The sequence below is a fragment of the Pongo pygmaeus genome, chromosome 22, assembly GCF_028885625.2.
Source record: "Pongo pygmaeus isolate AG05252 chromosome 22, NHGRI_mPonPyg2-v2.0_pri, whole genome shotgun sequence".
Taxonomy (NCBI): Eukaryota; Metazoa; Chordata; class Mammalia; order Primates; family Hominidae; genus Pongo; species Pongo pygmaeus.
Window position 1 is genome coordinate 12,387,340 of NC_072395.2, and position 12,941 is coordinate 12,400,280.

Consider the following 12,941-nt stretch of genomic DNA (forward strand, 5'->3'; position numbering starts at 1 on the left):
CACGTACCATTCCACCTACCACTCCACAATTCATTCCACTTTCCATTAAATACTCCGTTCCACATTCCATTACATTCCATTTCAGATTGCATTCAAGTGCAGTCCACATTCCATTCCACATTCCATTCCATTCAATTTAAACATTCCAATCCATTCCTTTCCACATTCCATTCCACCTTCCATTCCATTCCACAATTCATTCCACATTCCATTCCACATTCCATACCTTCCCACATTCCATTCCCTTCCATTCCACGTTCCACTCCACATTACATTCCAAATGCAATTCCACATTCCATTCCACATTCCATTCCATTTGTTTCCACATTCCATTCCACATTCCATTCCGTTGCATTCCACATTCCCTTCCACATTCCATTCCACATTCCATTCCACATTCTATTCCACATTCCATTCCATTCCATTCCACTTTCCATTCCACGTTCCATTCCACATTCCATTCCATGTTCCATTCCAACTTCCATTCCATTCCATTCCACGTTCCATTCCACATTCCATTCCATTCCATTCCACGTTAAATTCCACATTCCATTATACATTCCATTCCTACTTCCATTCCACATTCCATTTCACATTGCATTGCAAGATACATTCCACATTCCATTCCAATCACGTTCCATTCCACATTGCATGCCATTTCATTCCACGTTCCATTCCACATTCCATTCCACGTTTCAGTGCACATTCCATTCTACTTTGCATTACATATTCCATTCCACGTTCCTTTCCAAGTTCCATTCCATGTTCCATTCCATTCCATTCCACGTTCCATTACAAGTTCCATTCCGCATTCCATTCCACTTTCCCTTCCACATTTCATTCCACATTCCATTCCATTTCATTCCACATTCCATTCCACATTCCATTGCACATTGCATTCATCATTCCCTTTCTCATTCTATTCCATACCATTCCACATTCCATTCCACATTCCATTCCATTCAATTCCATATGCCATACCACAATCCATTCCACATTCCATTCTATTCCATTCCACATTCCATACCACATTCCACAACATTGCGTTTCACGTTTCATTCCATTACATTACACATTCCATTCCACATTCCATTCCACGGTCCATTCCATTCAGTACCAAGTTCCATTCTACTTTCCATTAGACGTTCCATTACATTGCATTACACTTTCCATTCTACATTCCATTAGAGGTTCCATTCCACGTTCCATTCCATTCCATTCCACATTCCATTCCATATTCCATTCCATTCCATTCCACATTCCATTCCATTCCATTCCACTTTCCATTCGACTTTCCGTTGCACGTTCCATTCCGAGTTCCATTCCACATTCCATTCCACGTTCCGTTTTACGTTCCATTCCATGTTCCATTCCATTCTATTCCACGATCTGTTCCACATTCCATTCCATTCCATTTCACTTTCCATTCCACATTCCATTCCACATTACTTTCCATGTTACATTTCACGTAACTTTCCATTACATTTCACGTTCAGTTCCACATTCCATTCCATTCCATTCCAAGTTGCATTCCACATTCCATTCCACGTTCCATTACATTCCATTCTACGTTCCATTCCACGTTGCATTCCACGTTCCATTGCATGCCATTTCACGTTCCATTCCACATTCCATTGCATTCCATTCCGAGTTCCATACAACACTCCATTCCAACTTCCATTGCATTCCATTCAAATTTCCATACCACAGTCCATTCCACATTCTATTCCACATTTTTTTCCTTTCCATTCCATTCTCCATTCCACAATCCATTCCACATTCCATTCCACATTCCATTCCACATTGCATTCCATTCCTTTCCACATTCCATTCCACATTCCATTCCACATTTCATTCCACATTCCATTCCATATTCCAGGGGATTTAATTCCATGTTCCATTCCACATTCCATTCCATTCCATTCCACATTCCATTCCTCTTTCCATTCCGTTCCATTCCACATTCCATTCCACATTCCATTCCACATTCCAATCCATTACATTCCAGATTGCATTCCACTTTCCATTCCATTCCATTCTGCATTCCATTCTACATTCCATTCTCATTCCATTTTACTCCATTCTGCATTTCATACCAGATTCCATTCCATTACATTCCACATTCCATTCCACTTTACTTTCCACTTTCCTTTCCAAGTTCCATTCCACGTTCCATTCCAGGTTCCATTGCATTCCGTTCTACGTTCCATTCCATTCCAGTCCACGTACTATTTCATTCCATTCCACATTCCATTCCAATTTCCATTTCATTCCATTCCACATTCCATTCCACATTCCATTTCACTTTCCATTCCACATTCTATTTCACTTTCCATTCCAATCCATTATATTACACATTCCATTCCATTACACATTCCATTCCACTTCACTCCACATTCGTTTCCACATTCCATTCCACGTTCCATTCCATTCCATTCCATTCCATGTTCCATTCCATTCCATTTCACATTCCAACCTATTCCATTCCACATTCCGTTCCATTCACTTCCACATTCTCTTCCATTCCAGTCTATTCCATTCCATTCCACTTTCCATTACATTGCATTCCATTCCATTCCACATTCCATTCCATTGCATTCCGTTTTCCATTCCCTTCCATTCCCTTCCATGTTCCACTCCATTCCATTCCATTACCTATTCCATTCCATTCCATTCCACAATCCATTCCATTGCATTACACATTCCATTCCACGTGCCATTCCACCTCACATTCCATGTTCCTTTGCATGTCCCATTCCTGGTTCCATTCCTTTCCATTCCACATTCCATTCCGTTCCCTTACACCTTCAATTCCATTCCATTCCACATTCCATTCCACGTTCCATACCATTCCATTTCATGTTCCATTCCACTTTCCATTCCACATTCCATGGCACATTATATTCCCGGTTCAATTCCATATTCCATTCCACATTCCATTCTGTTCCATTCCACATTCCATTACACAACCAATTCCACATTCCATTCCATTCCATTCCACATTCCATTCCACATTCCATTCCGTTCCATTATACATTCCATTTCACACCCCAATCCACTTTCCATTCTGTTCCATTCCACATTTCATTCGACATTCCATTCCGTTCCATTCCACATTCCATTCCATTCCATTCCACATTCCATTCCACTTTCTTTTCCACATTCAATTCCACATTCCATTCCATTCCATTCCACAACCCATTCTACATTCCATTCCACATTCCATTCCAGAAACCATTCCATTCCATTCCATGTTCTCTTCCACAGTCCATTCCACATTTCATTCCACATTCCATTCCACATTGCTTTGCATTCCATTCAACATTCCATTCCACATTCCATTTCACATTCCATTTCACATTGCATTCCATTCCATTCCACATTTCATTCCTTTCCAGGTTCCTTTCCACGTTATGTTCCACATTCCACTCCACGTTCCATTCCACGTTTCATTCCCTTCCACGTTCCGTTCCACGTTCCATTCCACGTTCCACTCCACGTTCCATTCCATTCCACTCCACGTGCCGTTTAAAATTCCATTACATTCCATTCCACTTTCCATTACACATTCCATTCCACGTTCCCATCGACTTTGCATTCCATCACATTCCGCATTACATTACACATTACATTACACATTCCATTACATTCCATTCCAATTTCCATTCCACGTTCCCATCGACTTTGCATTCCATCACATTCCGGATTACATTACACATTACATTACACATTCCATTACATTCCATTCCACTTTCCATTCCACTCCATTCCATTCCATTCCACATTCCATTCCAAATTCCATGCCAATCCATTCGACGTTCCATTCCACATTCCATTCAATTCCATTCCACATTCCATTCCATTCCATTCCACATTCTGTTCCATTCCATTCCATTCCACATTCCATTCCACATTCTATTCCACATTCCTTTCCAATCTATCCCACATTCCATTCCATTCCATTCCACATTCCATTCCACATTCCATTCCTTTCCATTCCATTTTCCATTCCACATTCCATTACACATTTCATTCCAATCCATACCACATTCCATTCCACATTCCATTCCATTCCATTCCATGTTTCCTTGCACATTCCATTCAACATTCTTTCCTCATTCCATTTCACATTCCAATCCACATTCCATTAAATTCCATTCCACATTTCATTCCATTCCACGTTACCTTACACGTTCCATTCCACGTTCCACTCCACATTCCTTTCTATTCCTTTACACATTCCATTCCACATTCCATTCTATTCCTTTCCACTTTCCATTCCACATTAAATTCCACATTACTTTCCTTTCCATTCCACATTCCTTTCCACCTTCCATTCCACATTCTCTTCCAATGAATTTCACATTGCATTCCATTATATTGCATTCCACACTCCATTCCATTTGATTCCGGATTCCATTCCATTCCTTTCCCTTCTGTTCCACATTCCATTCTATTCCATTCCATACCAAACTCCATTCCCTTCAAACCCACATTCCACTCCTTTCAATTGCATTCCACATTCTATTCTATTCCATTTTGCATTCCATTTCATTGCATTGCATACTATTCCACATTCCATTCCATTCCGTTCCACATTCCATTCCTTTCCATTCCACATTCCATTCCATTTTATTCCACGTTCCATCCCATTCCATTCCACGTTCCATTCCATTCCTTTCTGTGATCCATTCCACATCCATTCAACATTCCATTACACTTTGTCTTCCATCCCGTTTCACATTCCATTCCACGTTCCATTCCATTCCATTCCACGTTCCGTTCCACGTTCTATTGCATATTCCTTTCCAAGTTCCATTCCACATCCCATTCCACAATCCATTCCACATTCCAATCAACTTTGCTTTCCACATTCCATTAAATTCCCTGCCACATTCCATTCCACGTTCCATTATGCGTTCTGTTGCATACCATTCCAAGTTCCATTCCACATTTCATTCTGTTTCATTCCACATTCCATTCCACATTCCATTCCGTTCCATTCCGCATTCCATTCCACATTCCATTCCGCATTTCATTCCACTTTCCATTCCACATTATATTCCATTCCATCACATTCTTTTCCACTTTCCATTCCACATTCCATTCCACATTTCATTCCATTCCGTTCCACATTCCATTCTACCTTCCATTCCACTCCATTCCACATTCCATTCCGCATTACATTTCACATTCCATTCCCATTACATTCCACATTGCATTTCAATTTCCATTCCATTCCATTCCACATTCCATTACACATTCCCTTCCATTCCATTACACATTCCATTCCATTCCATTCCACAATCGATTCCACATTCCATTCCATTCCATTCCACAATCGATTCCACTTTGCATTCCATTCCCTTCCACTTTCCATTACATTCCTTTCCACGTTCTATTCCAGTTTCCATTCCATGTTTCAATCCACTTTCAATTCCATTCAATTCCACTTTCCATTACACATTTCATTCAACATTCCATTTCACCATCCATTCCATTCCACATTCCATTCCATTCCATTCGACATTTCATTCATCATTCCTTTCCATTCCACAATCCATTCCAAATTACATTCCACACTGCATTCAACTTTACATTCTACATTCTATTCCATTCCACTTTCCAGTCCATTCCATTCCCCATTCCATTCCATTCCATTAAACATTCTGTTCCACTTTGCATTCCACGTTCCATTGCGTGTTACATTCCACATTCCCTTCCATTCAATTCCACGTCCCTTTCCACATTCCATTCAACATTCCATTCCACGTTGCCTTCCATTGCGTTCCACATTCCATTCCGCATTCCATTCCATTCCACGTTCCATTCCACGTTCCATTGCACATTCCTTTCCAAGTTGCATTCCACATTCCATTCCACAATCCATTCCACATTCCAATCCACTTTGCTTTCCAAATTTCATTAAATTCCCTGCCACATTCCATTCCACGTTCCATTATGCGTTCTGTTGCATACCATTCCAAGTTCCATTCCACATTTCATTCCGTTTAATTCCACATTCCATTCCACATTCCATTCCGTTCCATTCCACATTCCATTCCACATACCATTCCACATTTCATTCCACATTCCATTCCACATTAAATTCCATTCCATTACATTCATTTCCACTTTCCATTCCACATTCTATTTGAAATTCCACTCCATTCCATTCCACATTCCATTCTATCTTCCTTTCCACCCCATTCCACATTCCATTCCACATTACATTTCACATTCCATTCCCATTACATTCCATATTTCATTTCGATTTCCATTCCATTCCATTCCACATTCCATTCCACATTCCCTTCCATTCCATTACACATTCCATTCCATTCCATTCCACAATCAATTCCACATTCCATTCCATTCCCTTCCACAATCGATTCCACATTCCATTCCATTTCATTCCTCATTCCATTCCATTCATTTCCACGTTCCATTCCACTTTCCATTCCACGTTTCAATCCACTTTCAATTCCATTCAATTCCACATTCCATTACACATTGCATTCAACATTCCATTTCACGATCCATTACTTTCCACATTCCATTCGATTCCATTCCACATTCCATTCCATTCCATTCCACATTCCATTCCATTCCGTTGCACTTTCCTTTCCACATTCCATTCCACATTCAATTCGATATTACTTCCGTTTCTTTCCACATTCCATTCCACATTCCATTCCACATTGCATTCCATTTCATTCCACATTCCATTCCACATTCCTTTCACCATTCCATTCCACATTCCATTCCTTTCCATTGCACTTTCCTTTCCACGTTTCATTAAATTTCACTACAGGTTCCATTCCACTTTCCATTCCACTTTCCATTCCAGATACCATTCCTTTCCATTACAGGTTCCATTCCACGTTCCATTCCACATTCCATTCCATTCCATTCCACCTTCCATTCCACATTCCACTCAATTCCATTCCACATTCAATTCCACATTCCATTCAATTCCATTCCACCTTCAATTCCACATTCCATTCCATTCCATTTCATTCCATTCTATTGCACATTCCATTATATTCTCTTCCATTCCTTTCCACATTCTGTACAATTCCACTGCATTGAACATTCCATTCGTTTCCATAACACACTCTAATGCTTTCCATTCCTCGTTCCATTCCATTCCATTCCATTCCACATTCCATTCCATTCCATTCCACATTCCATTCCATTCCATTCCACATCCCATTCAATTGCATTCCATATTCCATTCCACTTCCCAGTACACTTTCCATACCATGTTCCATTCCATGTTTCATTCCATTCCATTCCGCATTCCATTCCATTCCGTTCCAGCTTCCATTCCACATTCCACTCCATTCCATTCCACATTCCATTCCATTCCATTCCACCTTCCATTCCACATTCCATTCCACATTCCATTCCCCATTCCATTCCCCATTCCATTCCATTAAATTCCACATTCCATTCCACGTTCCATTCCATTCCATTCAACATTCCATTCTATTCCATTCCACATTCCATTCCGTTCAATTCCACCTTCCATTCCATTCTATTCCACATTCAATTCCATTCCATTCCATTCCACGTTCCATTCCACCTTCCATTCTATTCTAACCTCAATTCCAGATTCCATTCCATTCCATTCCATTCCATTCCACATTCCAGTCCACATTCCATTCCATTCCATTCCATATTCCATTCCGTTCCGTTACACATTCCATTCCATTCCATTCCACATTCCATTCTATTCCATTCCACATTCCATTCCACGTTCTATTCCACTTTCCATTGCACTTTCCCTTCCACTTTCCATTCCACATTCCATTACACATTCCATCCCACATTTCGTTCCATTCCGTTCCACATTCCATACCACATTCCATTTCATTTCATTCTATATTCCATTCCATTAACCTGCACTTTCCATTCAACATTCCTTTCCATTCTATTCCACATTGAATTCCACTTTCCATTCCATTCCGTTCCACATTCCATTCCACATTCCATTCCGTTCTATTTCACATTACATTCCACATTCCATTCCACATTCCGTTCGAATCCATTGCACATTGCCGTCCACATGCTATTGCATTCCATTCCACACACCATTCCAAATTTCATTGTACTTTCCATTACATTCCATTCCACATTCTATTCCACACTCCATTCCATTCCATTCCACATTCCATTCCACATTCCATTGCATTCCAATCCACATTGCACACCATTGCATTCCACATTCCATTCCATTCCGTTCCAAGTTCCATTCCATGCTCTATTCCACTTTCCTTTCCAACTTCTCTTCCCGACCAATCCATTCCATTCCACATTCCATTCCATTCCGTTTCACATTCCATTCCATTCCATTCTACATTCCACTCCATGCCATTCCACATTCCATCCCACTTTCCATTCCATTTCATTCCACATTCAATTCCATGTTCCATTCCATTCCATTCCATTCCATTCCACATTCCATTCCATTCCATTCCGTATTCCCTTCCATTCCATTTCACATTCCATTACATTCCATTCCGCATTCCATTACTTTTCATTCCATTCCATTCCATTTCATTCCACATTGCATTCCACTCCATTCCGTTCCTCATTCCATTCCATTCCATTCCATTCCATTCCATTCCATTCCATTCCATTCCATTTCACATTCCACTCCATATTCCATTGCACTTTTCTTTCCACGTTCCATTCCACGTTGCATTTGACGTTCCATTCCACTCCTTTCCACTTTCCAGTCCATTCCATTCCACGTTCCATTTCATTCCATTACACATTCCATTCCCCATTCCATTTCACATTCCATTCCACATTCCATTTCGCATTCCATTCCATTCCATTCCCTTCAATTGCACATTATATTCCATTCCAAACCATATTCCATTCCATTCCATTCCACGTTTCATTCCATGCCACATTCCATTCCATTCCACTTCTCATTCCATTCCATTCCACACTCCATGACATTGGATTCCACATTCCATTCCACATTCCATTCACTTCCATTCCACATTCCATTCCACATTCCATTCCACATTCTATTCCATTCCTTTCCACATTCCATTCCATTCCATTCCACATTCCTTTCCATGATCCACTCTTTTCCTCTTTTCATTCCACATTCCTTTCCATTCCATTCCACATTCCTTTTTACGTTCCATTCTATTCCATTCCAGTTTTAATTCCATTCCTTTCCATTCCACTTTCCATTCCAAATTCCATTCCATTTCATTCCACATTCCATTACATTCCATTCCACATTCTATTCCACATTCCATTCCATTCCATTGTACATTCAATTCAATTCCATTTCACCTTCCATTCTATTCCATTTCACATTGCATTCCATTCCACTCCACATTGCAGTCCATTGCATTCCACATTGCTTTCCATTCCATTCTATTCCACATTCATTTCCATTCCATTCCAGATTCAATTCCATTCCATTCCACATTTCACTACATTCCATTCCATTCCATATTCCATTCAATTCCATTCCACATTCCTTTCAATTCCATACCATTCCATTATACATTCCGTTCAACATTCCATTCCATTCCATTGTACATTCAATTCAATTCCATTTCACCTTCCATTCCATTCCATTTCACATTGCATTCCATTCCACTCCACATTGGAGTCCATTGCATTCCACATTGCATTCCATTACATTCCATTCCACATTCATTTCCATTCCATTCTAGATTCAATTCCATTCCATTCCACATTTCACTACATTGCATTCCATTCCATATTCCATTCCATTCCATTCCTCATTGCATTCCATTCCATTCCATTTCAGATTCCATTCCTTTCCATGCCACCTTCAATTCTATTGCATTCCACATTCCATTCCATTCCATTCTTCATTCCATTCCATTCAATTCCAGATTCGATTCCAATCCATTCCACATTCCATTCCATTCCATTCAATTCCATTTTCCATTCAATTCCATTCCATTCCATACCATTCCATTACAGATTCCATTCAACATTCAATTCCATTCCATGCCAGCTTCCATTATATTACATTCTGCAGTAAATTCCATTCCATTCCACATTGCATTTCATTCCATTGCATTTCACATTCCATTTCACATTCCATTCCATTCCATTCCACATTCAGTTCAATTCCATTCCACTTTCCATTACGTTCAATTCCACATTACATTACATTCCATTTCACATTCCTTTCCACACCACTTTCCATTCTGTTCCACATTCCTTTCCTTTCATTTCCATTCAAATCCAAATTCCATTCCACATTTCATTATTCTCCCCTCCTCTTTCGATTTCATTCCATTCCACATTCAATTCCATTCCATTCCTTTTCATATTCCATTCCATTCCATTCCACTTTCCATTCCGTTAAATTCCACTTTCCATTCCGTTCCATTCTACATTCCATTCCATTCCATTCCATTCCACATTGCATTCCTTTCCATTCCGCATTCCATGACATTCCACTTTCATTTCCATTCCATTCCATTCCACTTTCCATTCCATTCCACATTTCATTCAATTCCATTCCACATTCCATTTCACTTTCCGTTCCACTCCATTCCACATTTCATTCCGCATTCCATTCCATTCCATTCCACATTCCATTCCATTCCATTACATTCCCCATTGTGTTCCATTCCATTCCACATTCCATTGCAAGCCATTCCGCCTTTCATTGCATTCCATTCCTCATTCCATTCCATTTCACATTCCATTCAACATTCCATTCCATTCCATTCCACATTCCATTTCATATTACATTCCACATTCCCTTCCACTTTCCATTGCATTCTATTCCACATTTCATTCCACATTACATTCAATTCCATTCCACTTTCCATTCCACGTTCTTTTCCACCTCCCCTTCCATATTCCATTCTATTCCACTTTCCCTTCCACATTCCATTCCACTCCATTCCACATTCTATTCCACATTCCTTTCCACGTTCTATTCTATTCTACGTTCCATTTCACGTTCCATTCCATTCCATTCCACATTCAATTACATTCCATTCAATTCCATTACACATTCTATTCCACATTCCTTTCCACATTCCATTCCATTCCATTCCATTCCATTCTACATTCAATTCCACATTACATTCCATTCCCTTCCACCTTCCAATACATTCCATTCCACGTTCCATTCCACGTTCCATTCCATTTCATTCAACATTCCATTCCACATTCTATTCCACATTCCTTCCCACATTCTATTCCATTCTATGTTCCATTCCACGTTCCATTCCATTCCATTCCACATTCAATTGCATTCCATTCAATTCCATTCCACATTCTTTTCCACATTCCTTTCCACATTCCATTCCATTCCATTCCATTCAATTCTACATTCAATTCCACATTCCATTCCATTCCCTTCCAACTTCCATTGCATTCCATTCCACGTTCCATTCCACGTTCCTTTCCATTTCATTCCAGATTCCATTCCACTTTCCATTCCATTTCATTCCACCTTCCATTCCATTCCATTCCATGTTCCATTTCACGTTCCATTCTCCATTCCGTTACATTCAATTCCACCTTCCTTTCCACATTCCATTCCTTTCCACGTTGCTTTCCACATTCCATTCCACATTCCATTCCACGTTTCATTGCATTCAATTCCACATTCCATTCCATTCCATTTCACTTTCCATTCCATTCCTTTTCACATACAATTCCATTTCACATTCCATTCCAAATTCCATGCCATTCCATTCCACATTCCATGCCACATTGCATTCCACATTGCATTCCATTGCATTCCACATTCCTTTCCAGATTCCATTCCATGCTCAATTCCACGTTCCATTCCAAGTTCCATTCCACTCCATTCCACGTTCCTTTCCACATTCCATTTCACTTTCGATTCCAAATCATCCTACGTTCCATTCCATTCCATTCCACATTCCTTTCCATTCAATTCCACATTCAATTCGACATTCCATTCCACATTCCATTCCATTACTTTCTATTCAACATTCCATTCCATTCCATTCCATTCCATTCCACATTCCATTCCATTATATTTCGTATTCAATTCCATTCCATTCCAAATTCCACTACATTCCATTCCATTAGACATTGCCTTCCATTCCATTCCACATTCCATTCAATTCGATTCCACAGTCCATTCCAAGTTCCAGTCCACGTTGCATTCCACTTTCCATTCCACGTTGCATTCCACATTCCATTCCCATCATTCCACATTCCATTCCATTCCATTACACTTTCCATTACACGTTCCATTCCACATTGCATTCCTCGTTTCATTCCACGTTCCATTCCACGTACCATTTCTTTCCACTCCACATTCCATTCCATTGCCTTACACATTCCATTCCTTTCCATTCCATTCCATTGCAGATTCCATTCCACATTCCATTTTCTTCCATTACAGATTCCATTCTATTCCATTCCACATTTCATTCCACGTTCCATTCCACGTTCCATTCCACGTTCCATTCCACGTTCCATTCCAATACATTCCACATTCCATTCCACATTGCATTCCATTCCAGACCATATTCCATTCCACATTCCAAACCATTCCATTTAAACATTCCATTGCATTCCATTCCTCATTGCATTCCACATTCCATTTCATTTCACACTGCATTCCACATTCCATTACACATTCCATTCCATTCCATCCCACATTTCATTCCACATTCCAATCCATTCCATTCCACGTTCCATTCCACGTTCCATTCCACATTCCATTCCACATTCCATTCCATTCCACATTGCATTCCACATTCCATTCCATATTCCATACCATTCCATTGCACATTACATTCCGCAATCTATTCCATACAATTCCCCATTCAATTCCACGTTCCTTTCCATGTTCCATTCCACATTCCATTCCACATTTCTTTCCATTCCATTCCACATTGCATTCCACATTCCATTCCACATTCCATACCATT